This window comes from Chelonoidis abingdonii, chromosome 18 (genome assembly GCF_003597395.2).
Source record: "Chelonoidis abingdonii isolate Lonesome George chromosome 18, CheloAbing_2.0, whole genome shotgun sequence".
In the NCBI taxonomy this organism is placed as follows: Eukaryota; Metazoa; Chordata; order Testudines; family Testudinidae; genus Chelonoidis; species Chelonoidis abingdonii.
In genome coordinates this window covers 11,728,985-11,746,831 of record NC_133786.1, presented here as the reverse complement: position 1 = coordinate 11,746,831, position 17,847 = coordinate 11,728,985, and positions in this window count along the sequence as shown.

Below are 17,847 nucleotides of genomic sequence, written 5' to 3'. Positions count from 1 at the left end.
TTGGAAGGTTCAGATGAAAAATTTGCCCAGATCTAATCTCAGACTGCCCCCACAAAAAAGAAATTAATGCAAGAATCTTAAATCGTATGGACTTTTCACCATTTATTTTGCCTGTTTTCTTTGGGTGACATCCATCCCTGTTTAGAGGGCCAGCACAAGGTCTATGGGCCACTTAAGTTCTATGTAAGCCCCATCTCAAGGACTTAAGCGGAGCGGAGGCATTATGCTGACCGCTCAATGCAGAACAGGGCTTCCCAGAGGAATCAGGGGGCCTGGGGTCTTTGGCGGCAGGTGTCAGGGTGGAAAGACCCCCTGCCGCGGGTCTTCGGGACACTTTGGTGGCGGTTCCTGGAGTGGAAGGACCCCCCACCGCCGAAGTCCCAGAGCAGAAGAAGCTTCCGGACCCCAGGCCCCGCGATAGTTTTCCGGGGCCCCTGGAGCGAGTGAAGGACCCTGCTCCAGGGGTTCCGAAAAACTCTCATGGGGGCCCCTGTGGGGCCTGGGGCAAATTGCCCCACTTGCCTCCCCCCCCCAGCCACCCTGATGCAGGGCTGAACTTCACTCTTTTGTGGATTTCAGTGAGTATGAATAACAGAAAGCTACTCGCTTTCATATCTGTTACACAATCACTTACAGGTTTCCTTGCACGAGCACAAAGCAATTCGTCCATCTATAACACACTGCAATGCTGGGGAGAGGGAAGGGGACACACACCACAGTGGAATATTAAAGCCTAACCCAAAAAACTCTTTTCACTGAAATTGCATTTATTTTATTCCCCTAAGCACAGATTTCTATTAGCATTAGAGAATGAAAACGTGTGGGCAGGATTCATTACTGTAATCTTCTTCTTCTTCTTCTTACTGCTCTAGCTTTATTTATTATTATGATTACAACTAAATGGCCCTGGGAGCTAGAAACTCCAAGTTATACAGGCCGGTCCCAAGCTCATCAAAGTCAACAGGAGTCTTCCAGCTTTGCCATAGGTTTCCTATCTGACCTTGGGCAAATCATTTAGGATATAACTACACAGGGGGAAAAAACCCCCCAGAAGTGAGTCTCAGAGCCTGGTTCAACTGATTCGGGCTCACTCTGCAGGGCTACACGTAGTCTTGTAGACATCTGGGTTCTGGCTGGAGGCCTGGCTCTAAGACCCTCCCCCTTGTCGCGTTTCAGAGCCTGCGCTCCAGCTTGAATGTCTACACTGCTATTTTGAGCTCTGCAGCTGAACCTCGCAAGCCCAGGTCAGTTGACCGGGATCTGAGACTCAGTGCCCTCGGTCTTATTTACTGCCTCAATGTATCCTAAGCCTCTCTATGCCTCAGTTCCCCCTCTGTAAAATGGGACAACAGCACTTCCCTACCTTTAGGATAACCATATTTCCTCTCCTCACCCACGGGGCTCGCCCCAGCCGCTCACCAGAGACCTGCCCCCTCTGTCACTGGTCACTCAAACCCTCCCAACCCCCCACTTGAGGCTGTCGCTGGAATCCTGCCTGCCCCCCCTCGCCCCTCCCCACGCACTGGAACATTTTCTCCCTCCCTCCCTCCAGGCCAATCTCCCCCTGCATAGGATTGGCATCTCCACTCCCTCCCCCCCTGCACATTCCTCCATACTGCACCCCACTTTTTGATAAAAGTGGGCATTTGTCCCGTTTGCTCCTGCCAACTTGATCAGCTGGCAAGAGCAAAGGGGACAAAGGCCCTTTTTTGCCAAAAAAAAAAAAAAAGAAGTCAGGATGGCTGGGATAGGGCTTAAAAAAGGGACTGGGTAAAACAGGATGTATGGTCACCCTACCTATCTTCCCCAGGGTGTTGTAGTGATAAATACACCAAAGATTGTGAGGGTCCAGCTACTATGCTGCATATGATGTAAGTACCTAAGACACACAAATAGACTTTGATGGTCTTTGGCTCAGAAACTTAATTTCAGCCTTGTCTCACTGGGCAAGTCCTTTCATCTCCCCATGCCAAAGTGTACTTGTTTCTGAGATGGAGGTAGTGATATGTCCCCCTGCATCACAAGGGATTGGTGAAAAAAGTTAATGCTTCGTAAAGTACTTGGGAGAAGAAAAGGGCTAAATATTATTTCTGGTCCTTTTGTCCCAAAGCCCAAAGAAAAGCAGCAAGAAAGCGGAAAGAAAATGGTTATCCACATTTTTTTTTCAAAACTATCAAAGAAGCAGCTCAGCTCAAATTCAGTTCAAGCTTTAGCAACCGCTTATGACTGTTTATTGGGTTTCAGTTCCTGCACCCGTACCTGCCTGGAACAGAAAGCACAAGCAGATTGTGATCATGTAACAGAGAAGGACATTCTCCTCTCAGCTCAGGAATGATTTGGGGATAAAGGGTGGGCCAAAGAGAGCTTTAAACCACTTTCATGACTCCCTACATTGGCACGTTCTAACCTACATTTGGCTGCAACAGCTCCCTAGGGGTCATTTTGGCATCCAAGAATATCCAAGCCACGGTGGAACTCAGGATATGGCCCAGACCGTGCCAGCATGTTCCCAACTTCCCTTTCCATGTAACGTGGAAATAAATTCATCTAGCAGCTCCATCCCATCTTATTCCTAATATGCCACCCCCTTCCCCAACATTATGAAATTCTGGAGTTTGGAATGTCGAGAACTAACACACAAATCCCACCACAACCTGATTTTAGTTGCATTAAATTTGCTTCAGAGGCTGTGATTTGTCTTCCAAGTTCTCCAGCCGCAGTGACTCACACGTCCACCATAAGGAAAGGGAAAATGTTTCTGGATCTTTAGAGAAACAAAAGCTGCGATTTAAAAAAAAATTAAATATTCTTACATTTGTTAATTTCCATTTCAAGAATGAAGTCAGATTTTTACCTTGGTGGGTATTTGATGAGTGATGCGTTATATTTTGAGTTGATCCACAAGCCAAAACATGTTCCCATTCATTCATAACACTGAGCTGTTCTGCGTTAAACAGCCGATTATCATGAATGAAGTGGGTGTAACTTCCTTGAAATCCTCCAAAGACCTGTCAAAGCAGAGCTACTGCTGCTCAGTTTTCTCCTCCAAGTGTAGAGATCACTGGTGTAATTGTTTCACATTGATCTTGAAATATGCTTTTTTGGTGCAAAGAATTAGGCAGGATCCTTTTTTTCGAGGCAGGAAGGGTGGGGAGAACTGCCTGGGGATAAGAAAGAGAAGTGGCTCTATGTTTCAATCACCAAATTTAGAATTTTTTTTTTTAATCTAAATTGAGCTTCATCCAGATTACCGTGGCAGACAAAAACCAAAGCCCCTGTCTGCATTGCAAGGACACTGAAGATCTCCCAGCACTTTTTGTATGATTAAAGGTTTAATCCCATAGACAGGAAAAAATGGTCTTATGGTTAAGACAATAGGTTGTGACAAAAGTATATGGGTTTGAACCCAGCTCTAAAACAGACTCATTGTGTGACCTTGGACAGGTCACTGGGGCTGAGATTTTCTAAAGAAATCTAGGCATCCAATCTCTCTCAATTTCAGCCAACTCTCTCAGGTTCCTTTGAAAAACCCACTCTTAATATCTCTGGGCCTCAGTTCCCCACATATAAAATTGGGATAATGGTATGTCCCCTTTTTCCCACCCTTTTGTCTGTCTTGTCTATCTAGGGGGAGATTCTCAAAGGCTCGGATGGGAGGTAGGCACCCAATTTTCATTTCTTTTCAGTGGGAACCTGGCACCTATCTGCCCTTTCTGACTTAGAAATTCTTCCCTTTTATACTACGTTTTTTGGTGCAGGGACTGTCCCTTGTTACGTATATGTACATTGCCTGGTGCAACAGCGGCCCAGCCCCAGCTGTTCCAGATGCTTCTGCCATACAAATAATTAACAATGGCATTGCCCTAAATCTTCCTTCCTCATGCCCTCTAAAGCTGCATTATTAATAATAATTATTATTATTTTAACAAAAACATATGTTCCTGGAGAAAGATCATGAACATTTTGGGAGCCCTCAGATTGACAGATGACAACTAAATGCAGGGTATTAATAAATAAAAATACAACCAAAACCTCTAAGAATTTGTTTAGAGGAAGAACCTTACAGGACTGGACACTCATCTTAGCAGCAACAGTCACTGCACCTCATCAGCAGTTGGTCTCTTTACAAACTTCTCTGAAAACCATGAAGCCAGTTCCTCAGCTGGGGTAAAACGACATTGCTCCATTGATCTGAAAGGATGTACATTAGTTTACACCAGCTGAGAATCTGGCCCATACATTTGATTCCTTGCCTAAAACTTTTAACCCTTAGGACCTTAGGAACAAATACAATAAATTGCATTTAGGACTAATGGACTCCCTGTCAGCTCTGGGGAAAGTAAAGAGAGCCAACATTTTTCAAATTTTGATTTTTTGACTCAAGATTTTTCTGTTTAAAAATCAGATCTTAATAAAAAGAATTGAAAAATGCCTGTGACAATTTTCGCGCACAAGTTTTAAACAAATTCCCAACAGCTTTACAGGTGAAACATTTTGATTTGGAAAAAAAAAAAATTTACACAAAATTTGGAAACGTAGAAAAAACTGTAGAAAAAATGTTGGCTTTTTTGTTGGTCTGTTTAATTGTTTTTTTCAACCAACTCAAGGAAAATCACGATTCATTCCCCACCTACGCTCTTCCCTCCCCCCACAAAAATTCCATTTCTCACTCAAATTTTTTACTTTGCATCTTTCTCACAGTCTCTCCTAAACAGAATACAAATCCACCAATATTCAAATCAGATTTAGGAATGGGTTTTAAGCAGAAACACAGGGTTCTCCTGTACTTAGGACTTAGGTGAAATAAATTAAACATACCACACACAATACAGGCAGTACATTAGGGGCCTGATCCCAAGAGGTGCTAAGGAATTCATAGGATAGGGTCCTACATGGAGGCAGGTAGCATTTCCATTCTTCTTTCTATTACAGGCATGAGCATTCATTCCTCTATTTATCTTTGGCTGGCATTCCCTATTAGATTAAGAAATGTTTCTGTGGTTGCATTGCTGTGAAATGTATCAATGTTAATGAGTCACCCGGTAAAGGACACACTTGTAAACTGACCCACCATTGAAAAAAAACTCCTCTTTCTTCATTGGTTTGAGAGGAGATGAGGCAAAGGTTCCTCTTCTCTGATTCATTTCCTAAGGAAATATATACCATATAGAGTAATGGAGTGATTAATACAAAATCCATGCTTGACATGTACCAGAAGAGGGATTTAAACTTTTAAATTCAGCACCTAATTACTTGCTTAGAGCAACCATTTGTGGCCAAAAAACGTGGGGATTTATTTATTTAGCGGGGAGGTTTTTTTGGTACAGGAAGAGTGATTGAAGGCAATGCCAGACACAACAATGTACAAGAGATAAATGTAAATAGGGTTTGGACCCAGTCTTCAAATCAATGGGAAGCTTTCCACTGACACCAAAAGAATCGGACCTGCAAAATGCAAGACATCGTTTCTGGGGTTTTCAAAGGCGCCTAAGAGAGAGCAAGAGAGTTGTCCAACTCTCTTAGAAATTCGGGGAGAGTTATCAGTCTACCTAGATTTCTTAGGTACTTATGTGATCCTATCATTGCTGTATCTGAGCACCTCACAATCTTTAATGTGTTTATCCTTAACACCCCTATGAGGCAGGGCAGTGATATTAGCTCTATTTTAAAGATGATGATCTGAAACTCACATATACTAAGTCACTTGCCCAAGGTCATGCAGCAAGTCTGGCAGAACGGGGGGCTGAACTGTGGCCTTCCAAGTCCAGCGTCCTAATCACTGGACCATTCTTCCTCTTAACAAAATAACTCACTCTAACGCCACTGGCCCTTTTGAAAGCCCAGACATTGTTTTACCCAACTTCAGTTTGCTAGGCAAAGTGCCATAAAGTGAGCTACAAAGACATTATAAAGTGTTTGCTCTGGATGTTTAACTATCTGATGACTTCAATATTGAGACAGGACTCACCCATGCAGTATAGTTCAGGTCAAGATCTGAATTGGAACTTTCCCAATGTTTGGAAAGGTTTTTGCATCTGGGATTGTGAATTAAGGTCCATATCTGCTTTTGCAGTATACAGTGTTAACAACAGAAATGGGGAGAGAAACTAGCTGGCCCCTTCCCTGTATTTCTCCTCTCTCCACATTCACTCTTCTCTCCTGTTGTCGTATGAGCAGCTGAAGGTTGAAGGGCAGGATTTTTTCCCCCACATCACGAGGAAGTCATCTCTTCTCCCTATCCCTGACTTCCTCCTCTTCTTCCTCCTTAAACCCTTCTGTTTATTTGCATACTATAATCCTATTGGAGGAATTGAACCAGCTGAGCAGACCTTTGGCCCCACCTAACTAAGTATCCTGAATCCTACCCAAAGCACATCAGACTAGCTGGTTCATTTAACCTGACATCTTGTTACCAGTGAGACTTTCAAGTGCATTTTGTAACCGTTATGTGTCTAGCACCGATAATAGCAAAGCTGTTGTTTAGCCAAGGTAAAGTGACCTGCATTTACTCAGATGACTCAACTGCCTTGAGGGAATAATTGGATTTGAGATAAGTGCAAATTTGCTTGGAAGGTTTCCCTTTGGCTGTGCTGATGCTTACTTTTCTGAGCTAAATTCTTGATCAGTTTGTGTCCTTTCAGTGCAATCTGTTCAGCCGTTTGATTTATTACCTGAAATTGAACAGCACATGCTCCCATGCAACCTCAAGGATTCCAGACACAGTGAACTGAAGCCATACATATGCTGTACTGAGTGGAGAGACATTTAATTAATATATTTCCTGAACTGTAATAAATGGCTGGTTGATTATCATGATATTGCTAAACACCTGCCTTGAGCTGTTTGTTAGGGTACTAAAAAGAGTATTAATTAAGTTGGATTTTTAGACGCAGGCTCTCACTTTGTACCCGGCAAATAACTGTGGGCAGGCAAACAACTGCAGGAGAAATTTAGGGCCTAGTTTGTGACATCAGTCACAGCCATGAACAAGGGATGTGTGTAAACGGCACCACCCCAGGAGCAGCGTATGCTGTGACTCAGACACATGTCTCTGAGTCATGATGCTTTCCTGCTTCCTCCTTGCTCCCGGGGGTGGAGGTAGGAATTTGCTGCTGACCTCTACCAGCAGTAAATTACAACATCTTTTGCGTCAGCTCTGCTGTGCAGGCCAGTGAGGGGTGTGTGTCTGTTTGTGTGGAGAGGGAGAATGGGAGTGAAGGGAAGCTGATTCCCAATCCACCTGTCCCAGGGAAGGCATAAGTGAGTGCATAGCCCTGCTTACCTTTGCACACCCAGAACCAATGTCTGGAAAGGCTGCATAGAAATGTAAGGTCCGTACTCCCTCATACTCCACTCACAGGCATGTAGTCCAATCACAGTCTTGCCTGGTGTCCTTCAGGTCTCTAACCACTTGGCTGCACCTGTAAATCATGTAGCCAGGAAGCGGAGGGTCTGGTTCTCCTCTTTTACACTCGATATACACTGGTGTGACTCCACTGATTTCCTTGAGTCTTTTCTGATTTATACGGGCACAAGCAAGAACAGAACAGGCCCTAAATGGCATCAGCTGTGCCTGCAGCTTTGCAGGTGAAAAAATCAGATAAAGGCCCTTTTAGAAATCCAGCTCATAAAGTTTAACCAGGTATTTTCTTCTTTATATTATAGAAAAGTTGAGTCTAAACTAAGGACTTTGCTATCACAGGACATGAAAAAAAAATCACCAACAACACTGAGTGGAAAGACTTTTCAAAGCTTAAAGATCAACCAAGATGTGTTCATAAGGAAATGAGTCAAAGGTGGTTTAACAGGGTGGAAATGTACTATCCTAGTGGAGATCCCCTTCCCGAGCAGTTCTGAGCTATTAGCCAGTGAAAGACAAGGACAGTTCTTGGTGTAAGAAAGAGAATGAGGGAGAGGGAGGAAGGGATGATGATTCAGAGAGAAAGTGTGTGTGAGAAATAATCAGCCTAATAGGAGTATCATGGACCCTAATCCAGTGCCCACTGAATCAGGGTGCTTCCAATGGCTTCTACAGACACTGGGTTGGGCACATATACAATAGTGTCTTACACCCTGAAGCATCACAAAGCACTTTGCCAAATGATCCTATCATACATCACTGAAAGTAGGCTGGTGTGTTTAGTGCACAGTGACTAGTGATGCTACACAACATAAGGATTTGTGTACAAAAAAGCGCTGTATCGCTTTAGTGGTGTAGTCCCCCGAGGGTGGACAAATAATACCAGTGTAAATCTACTTACACCAGTATGGAAAGCGGAATAAGGCACCTTTATACCAGTATAACTGCCCCCACACATGGGCTTGTATCCCTAATTGACACCGTGACACTGGTACAAAAACCATGTTTTGGCCACAATTTCAGATTGGAACTGAAGAATGTCATGCCTAACAGAAATTACGAGGGCAATATATAGTTAACACAACTGGAATGTATCCAGGACACTGGGCTTAACTCCCACTGCAGTTTTTTCATGAGTGGGAATTTTTAAATGAACACAAGTGGTCAGCAGCTCTGTTTGATATCTCATCTAAAGACGACAGCTCTGATACCAGGGTGGCTGCTTATATCACAGTGGGGCTTTAGCAACTTGATCACAATCTATAAGTATCTACCTGGGGTACAGAAATTTAATAGCAGGGGGCTCTTTAATTGAGAAGACAAAGTATCATAAGATACAATGGCTGGAAGTTGAAGCTAGACAAATTCAGACTAGAAATAAGGTGCAAAATTTTGACAGGTGGGTAATTAACCTTTGAAAAAACTCACCAAGGGCTGTGGTTGATTCTCCGTCAGTGGAAACCTTTAAATCAAGACTGGATGTTTTTCTAAACCATCTGCTCTACTTCAAACAGGAATTAATTCAGGGAAGTCCTATAGCCTGTTTTATGCAGGAGGTCAGACTAGATGCTCACAAAGGTCCCTTCTGGTTTATAATCTTTGAAAATCACCTACTGAATCCCCGGCAACACTTCCTACAATACTGACCATGGCTGTTCCTAGTAAGTCTGCTTCCCAAAGGATGACCTAGCCTGACCCTTGTGAAGAGTGAAGGGATCAAATGAGAAGATCGCAGTACTTGTTTAGCAAAATGAGAAATCCAAACAACGGACGTCTCAGCAACTAACTCAGTCTGTTAGTCTATAAGGTGCCACAGGATTCTTTGCTGCTTTCAGCAACGTTTCCTATCGAAGATCCAGATTTCAGTTAGCCAACAGCTGTCTTTGTGATGTCAAAAGGACCCCACCCCCCATTTAGATGGAGGCTATATACGGTATCTACCATTGCCATACTCGTTACTGTTATTTGACATGAGTATTTACTCCTGTTGCGATGTTTTCTCCTTTCATTATGATCGTCCCAAATGAGCTAATCCACTACCCCTACCCACCTGAGTGCCCTCTTATTAAACAGGCAGTGAGGGTACAATTCACCCCGTGCACAGAGCCAGCTCAAGGACTATGTACCATTTAAATGCCGCTTCACACCACAAAACAGGGCTTGAGTGGAGCATAGACTTTGCACAGAGGTGAATCATGCTTGCTAAACTCTGATGTTTACTTAAATATTTACTTATTTATTAACCACCAAGTTTGGGGCTTCCTTAACAACTTCAAACAAGAATCAATTTGGAAATGATGTGCTGTCCTTAGAGATGGGTCGGGGCAGAAACTTATTTTGGATAAAAGATCAAATATATATATATATATTACAATTTTTTTTTTGCCACATTTCACTTGCTCTAAAACTGAGGATACCCAAATTTCAAGTAAGTTTCGCTTGGAGGTACATGCACCACAACTGTTCAGGCCATAGTCACAGCTAGTGACAACAGATGTAGCATTCAGTGCATAACTGAGGATCTGGTCCTAGGTCTGTAAGGGATCAGTGCCTGAGGCTCCCGCAATGGCCAGAAATTGTTTTGGTGAGATACTCCCAGATGACACTAGTAAATACACTATGCCCATGCTGCAGAGGGAGGCAAAAAAAGACCCCAAGGTCCCTGACAATCTGAGATGGGGGAATATTCTTTGCTGACTCTGAAAACAGCAACCAGTATGACCCCTGAGTACATGAACCAGACCCACCGACCAAGCATCTGACAAAGAGAATTCTCTGTACAGCCTCCAAGCACACCAGCATCCCCTGTCCAGTGTCCCATCTCCAGCCATGGCCATCTCTGATGCTTCAGAGGACAGAGAAAATAAAACACATCCAGAAAACATGGAGGGGAAAAGTTTCCTTCCTGACCACCCCACCCCCACAGGCAACTGTCTGAAGCCCTGAAGCTTGAGATTTAGGAACATACGATATAGCACTGGAAGGGAGAAGTTGCCCAGTGTTGTGCCTAAAATATCCACAGAGAAGCTAAATAATTTATATCATGTTATGGTACATAGAAAAAGGAGAGCTATGCAAAAGAGATTAGTTCATGGTTAGACACATTCATTATCTAGCTGTTATCCAAAGCAAGCGATACTCAATATATAGCCATTTGGCTATATGAATCTCAAGGCCAGATTCTCAGCCGGTGTAAACTGGCACAACTACACTGATTGACACCAGGTAAGAATTTCTATATCAGTTTAGAGCTGAGCAAAGAATGCACAGAAGTTTCTCATAATTCTTTCAAACTTTTAAATAAATTCACCATGGCCATGTTATTTCTAACTTTGTTGGATAAATTGTTCACTGGGAACCATTCATCAGCCAGCTCTGTCCACCCGCACTGGACTATATGGTCCAAATTAATGCCTCATGTAATTGACTTCAATGGAGTTACATCAAAGACGTGTTGACCACATAGGCACACTTGTCCAGGTCAACCAGTATTTGCCAAACAACATGTCACATTGCTTACATGATCAAGTACAAAAAACTTTCCTCTGATCCTAAGGCACATGCACATGGTGGCAGTGTTAAAGGTCACACACAAACTTTATTTATTTATTTATTTGTATTAACATAGAGCTGAGGAGCCCCATGGAGCAGAACTCCATTGTGCTAAGTGTCCTGCAAACAGAGAACAAAAAGATGATCCTTTCCTCAAGGAAGCTCACAATCTAAGTATAAGACGACAGACAGGACAATAGATATAGACAGATGGGGGAGCACAAGCGAACAATGAGACAGTATTGGTCTGCATGGTAAGTAGTGGCCTCTTACCAGCAGACATGATGACCCTTAATAGTTAAAATCATAGCCCTCCTGTTTTACTAACATCTGGGATTTTTTGCACTGATTGGTACATGTGCCACAGGGCGTGAAAGTGAGAGCGCTTTGAGATTAAGAATTGCTCATACTCATAGTGGATGAATCATATAACACCATAGCAGCATCCTGTGTAATTGACTGGAGCCTCTGTTTCTGGCAGCGCATCCTTGTCTGTCTCATGAGTAAATGTCATTTGTGTTTTACTATATATAACCGAAAACAAAACTACACAACGTTACAGTCTTCTGCAGTAATGACCCAAAATCCTATGTGCCCAACTGTACCTTCAATAGCATGGTGACAATGATGGGGTGTGTAGATAAAGACAGGACAGATGCCTTTGGTACTCACCCTGTAAACACACGAGCAACTCTACATAATCTCACTTATTACTGAACTCAGTGGGACTATTCACATATGTATGAGGATTGCAGGATTGGGGCCTTTATCTCTGCAAGACAGTGTGATGTGGGAGAAAGGGCATTGGACTGCAAGTCAGACGAATTGATTGCTAATCCCTGCTGGATAACCTTGGGCAAGTCACTTCACTTCTCTGTGCCTCTTTTCCCTCCTTTATCTGTTTAGACTGTAAATTCTTTGGGACAGGAGTGTCGTTCACTATGTGTTTTTACAGCACCCAGCACAATGGAGTGCCAGTTTTGGTTGGGACCACTAAACGATCCCACTGACTTCATCAAAGGAGAGAATTCAAATTTGAGGTGCAAATTGTCTTTCTGTTCATGTTTGTAGGAGTCTTGATCTATGACTGGGTCTTCTATGTGCAACCAAAATAAAATAATAAACAACAACAAAATTAATACAGATGCAAAGTGTTACTACACTTTATTGGATAATTATTGTAGTATTTTTCATTTGTATTGGAAAATCTTATCATCAGCAGTTTTAACCACTGTGTGAAAATGAAGGATTGTTTTAGATTTTCAAATCAGCCTAGGGGATTTAGCCACCCAGCTTCCATTAAATTTAAAATATACCCTAGACTGCTTTAAGATTTCAGCCCATGAATTTTAAGAAAGCCCATTTTAGACTAACATAGGGTTGGGCCAAAACTATGGAATATGAATCTCTTCCAGCTTCAGTGGTAATTGGAGGAAAGAAAAAGAAAAAAGAAAATAAATTAACGATCACAGGACCAGATTCTATTCTTAGTTAAATCAGGAATAATTCCACTGATTTCATCCACACTGGCTTAATTGACAACAGGGTCACACCTTAGTCTATATTCCGTACATAAAGCCTACTTATGCTAGATCAGATTTTAAGGAGTCTCTCTCTCCTTAATATAGAGACCTTCCATTAGAAAAACATTATTTTTTTCAACAACAACAACAAGAAGATGATTGATCCCTCACTAATTTTTGGAAACCCACAAAATGCTTGAGATGTTCACAACCTACTAAACCCTTCGGGTGGAAGCTTCACATTTCCAGCCCATCAACAGGGGCCTGATTCTGCTCTCACGCGAGTGTAAATCAAGAGGAATTCCTCTAGAGACAGAGGACTAGATTGTGGCTGAGGTCTGCTTGGCATCGCTGATTCGACTGTGGCCCTATATCAGGTCTATGAAGTTCAACTCTGTAACCAGGGCAAGATCTTCAGCTGGTGTCAATCAGCACAGCTCCGCTGATTTCAGTTCACAGCTGCTGAGGATTCGGCCCCTCAATATTATGGGTGCTTAGCTTAACCAGACCTCTAAGCTGGTGAACCCTCATAATTTTTACCCATGTATCTCATGAATGGCCTTTGCTTTAATAATATCAATCACACTTATGCACAAAGATTCCTCTCATTTTTCTAACTGCTCAATCCTTTGAGAAAGATGAATTTTAATGGCTTGGATCATTAACCTAAAGGTTTATCTAGAGTGGGAGCAATGGAACAATTTGTTAATCATTACTATTTATAATTATTTAATGTCAGGAAGAAAAATATCACCTTAAATGTCATCATGATGCCTTTTAATTGCCATGGATGAGATTCAGAATAATCATTGCTCCATAAATGTATACAAGTCTAATTTTAGATACCATAAGATGCTGGATACTTATCTAGAAAATGGAAAGCATTTGTGTTCATTACTAGATATGGGGCTGAGAGGACAGAAAAATCGGTCAACGTTTTCTTAAAAATGAGTTGTTTTCTAAATTCACTACCCTGACAACAGGACTAATGCACAATGGAGGCAGCAAGTAGCAGTCACAGACCATACACTGACCCAGGTAAGTGAAGGGGCTGGTTTCCCATGACTCCTTGTAACTCCTTTTGGATCAATGTACGTTTGTGTCTAGATGTTGACAACAGGTATTGGCATAGCTATGGAAGGGGAATGGGTAGTTGGGGGAAAATCTGTAGATGTCTGTGTATGGAGTGGTTGTGCATAAATATGTGTATATATGGAGAGGACATGTGTTTTTGTATAGGGCGATTTGTGTGCAGGTGTGCTCATCCATGAAGACGATGTGTCTGGAAGGTATATGTAGGCATGTGTGTTGTATTAAGGGTATGTGTGTTTCTGGGAGATTTGTGTGCCTGTGTAAGACAGTATGTGTGTGTGGTGGCATTTTAGGGGAATGAGCTGCGCATAAGTGTGTACATGATTTTGGTGAGGTTGGCATGTGTTTTTGGAAAGGGGAAGTATGAGTACGTCCAGGGAAGTTCTGTGTTCATGCATGTATGCCCAGGCCACAGTTTAACTGTACCCAGAATGACTTACTGCCAAATCCAAGTAGAACTTGAATTTTTTTTCCACTTGATGCAGACGCTCAAAATTTCCTCAAACAAAGAAACAAACAAAAAGCCCAACATGTCTCCTATTTTCAAATATTGTCAAGAGGCAGGACAAACCCCACAGGTGGAAACTTATTATCTGAAGCCAAGACAGGGTTTTATTGTATTTCTGATACAGCACATCATCTAGTTTGTGCTGTATAGCTATCGAGACAAAGCAGAATCATATCCAACAAACTGGACCAACTCAGACAGCCAGCAGGAACCGAAAAACAAGAAGCAGATTGCATAAATAGGTGAAAGACAAGGCAAGAATGCAGGGATGCCGTGGGAGCTTCAGAAATGTCTACATATTGCTGACTATTGGATTACGCAGCCCCAACGGACAGATAAACCACCCACTGCTTGAGATCAATTACTTTGTAACCATAATCAAAACTCCCAAAGTTGGGATTTGAATATGGATTTGAACTTCCTCAACTTCCTCAAAGTTCAAGGATGTTTGGATCTGGAATTCTGGTTGGCCTATTATTGAGTAGGGGCAGCTGGGGAACTTGGCAATCAGACTAGCCTAGTGATTATAGCAGGGAACTGGGAATCAAGATCTAAGCTCTTGTCCCAGCCTAGTGCATTGCTTTGGATTGGTCACTTTTTCTCTCTGAGCCTCAGCTGCTCATTCTATAAATATGGGCTAATCACACCCATCTGTTGAGATCCTCCTGTGAGACATGCAAGGTATTATGAACAACAGACCAAGAAAACATCCCTATGGAAGAAGAAAAAAGAGCCTTGATCAATCATGTCTACAGAACTGAGTTTTCAAACGAAAGCAATGACACAGGATGCCCAAATATCACACCAAGGTGCTCAAACTGGTCATGAGGCATGCAGGCACCCATGCAACGTAAGAATGGTGAGGATGCAAAGTACAATTTGTCTGTTTAAAAATTTGCCCTATGGACTATAAAGATCATATAAGACATACTTACATACTACAGTGATGGACACTATAGAAGTTCTTAGACAGAAAGAGAGAGAGAGAGAGAGAGAGAGATACAGAGACATATGGTTCTGTATCTTATATAGTTATAAGCATAACTGCTATGTTATATTTAAGAACATTGTAGGTGTTTGTATGAGAAAGGGAGGGGAACAAATCCCATTTGCTTCATTCATATTTCAAAATCCATTCATACGAGTACAATTTATTATTTTTTTAAAAAAAAAAATTAAAATGAGTCTCTGAGCTTCCTTTGATCTCTGAGCAAAGATTCAGGCCTGTTCCAAGTTTGTCCCAAACTGTTTGTCCACCCTTCTTAATTCTTCCCCTCTCAATCCTCCAGTTAATTCCTGCCCTGCACTTCTATGGTCTATGTTGGATTCCAGTTTGAAGCTTTACGTTAAAAGCTTATTCAGGGTCCAACCTATCAGCCTGTAGTTAAGCAAGCCTCTGAATAACAGGTTGGGCCAGGGATCTTACTGCAACAGGATTTGGTTAGTGGAGTTTTCCCTCGATCAGGCCTCCTGCTCCGCTCCAGTAGGGAATAAATGTTGTGGTAAGGTTAAGCAGAGCTGTGCCTTAGGAATGCATCAGGCAAATAAGGACTTACCCAAGAAATGGAGCTCAGGAAGGAATGCCACTTGAACGGTACTCGTCTGTACTAGTGCTCTGGTGCTTCCTGAAGGAAAACAGGGACTGTGAGCCTCAAGGAAGCCTCTACATAATAACTCGAGATGAGTCAAACCTATAACAGCAGCTCCAAATCCTCCCTACCAGACTTTGGGTTAGGAGCCAAACTTCTTGACTCGGCCCCATTTTTACTGTGGCCTTGACCAGGGAACTCTAAGTCTGAATGCCCCTGATCTTTGGGCAACTTAAGGCATGCAGCCAGTTCCAGGACTGAACTTCACCTACCTGGCCCATCTCTAAGAAGAACAACCTTCTTAGCACTTTATAGCTTCAAGGGGCTCTATAGGAATGGAGTCATCAATTAACCCAACAACATCTCTAAATGGGCGGTATTCTTACCCCACTTCACAGATTGGAAATATGAAGCTTCCGATCAGTTGCCTGAGGTGTCACAGTGAATCAGCGGCAGAGCTGGGATTAGAACTCCAGGGGCCCATTCTTGGCCCACATTGATTCTTCAGCAGAATATGCAGTAGTCCCCACTGTTCCTGCCCTCCAATCCTCTATGGGCCCTGGCTGGTATATCTATATATTCGCTGATACACCAGCCCCAATCCTGCCCCCTTGATTCCACCTCCAAAGAGACTCCCTGTGGAGCTAGGCTCTTCCGGAGGCAAAGGGTGCAGCCCTTTCTGCACTAGCTCCCAAAATACTACTTGCTCTGTGCACCAGAACCACACTAACTTAGAAGCAGCGTGGGCCCTTTGCAGCTGTAGAAAAGGGAATAGAATTTGGCTCTTAATGATCCAAGTAGGAGGGGAGAAGTTGGGGGAGTGGCCCAAATCAATATGCACAGTATCATTCATGTAACAAAACAAAAAGGAAACAACAGCTCAAAACACTAGGCACTGTAAATCAATTTATGCCCCAATTACAGCTGTGCCACCGCTGAGTTCAAGGGCAGCTGGAAAGTACCAGAATCATATCTTGTCTATTTCCCCTACTCTCACATCCCACTTCTCATCACTGTCATGCTTCCTGGGCCTTTAAATCTAACTCAGATTGTAGCCTCGTTTATTCCAGTGCATTTTCATGGTCTTCAATCAGTGCAACTGAGGCCAGAATTTGGTGCCTAGCATGTCCACATCAGTATGCTGTAGGGTTGCTCTGAACTTTGGTGTCTCTTGTGTCTGAAAACACCAGCTTCCTTTCTGGTGAGAAAGCTCCCACAATAGTGGTTTCATACAGAGACAGAGCTCCCCCTTAAGTTTAAAAAAAAGAACCTTTAAAAGGCCTGTGTTGCATCTGTCCTTCACTAAGGAGAAGCTCCTATTTTCAAGGGAATTCCAAAAGGTACCACCGCATTTCGCTCTTCTCTCCATTATTATTTCTTTGCTTTCCACAGCCCTTTGTGTTTTTTTAAGCTGCACTAGATCATAACCTCCCTGTTTCCCGTCAGATACACGTCGCCATGTCCTGCTGCTGCTATCAGAGCAGGGGCTTGACCAATATGAGTGCCTCAGTCTAGGAGAAACATTTGCATTTTCATTGGCACAGGTACAGCATTCAGAATGCTTTCAGGCCAGGCCAATTAAAACAAGCTGAAAACTGCTGAGCGAAGCAGTTTCAACTGGGATCTGCTTACATTCCCTCTCTGAAAAAAGCAGGGGGCCCACTTTCTGCAGCTCTCTCCTTCTCGCACAGTGTGGGCTTTTTTTCCTCCTCTTCTTTTTTCTTTTTAAGATGGAATATATAATGCCGTTTACACAAAGGCCAAAAGAGAGGGAGGGCAGGACATCTGAATCTGTCTTTATTTTAAGCCAGTGCTTGGTCTGTAATATCAGGCAGGAGGAGGAGAAAGGAGCTGGTAACTCTCCCTAGGTTGAAATTTTCACCTCTACTGAATTCCTTGTATGATTTTTAAGGGACTGAGTCACGTAACTGGCAATCAGTTTGAGACTAAGGGCATGCCACTACCACACTGAATGCCCAGTGCCCCTGGGGGCAGCAATACAACCATACTACCCAAGTTTTCCTTTCTGTATCCACTTTCAAAGGAATATTGACAGGATAAAAGACACCAATTTTTACACAAAAAACACATTTTCCCTTGCCTGTGCTGCCAGTACCACATTAGATTATGCTAATAATCTTTAAAGGCCACAAGGATACGGGCCAAAAAAAGGGGCAGTGGATTGCTGAGCTAGCATCCCAGGAAAGGAAATGTAGCTCCGGG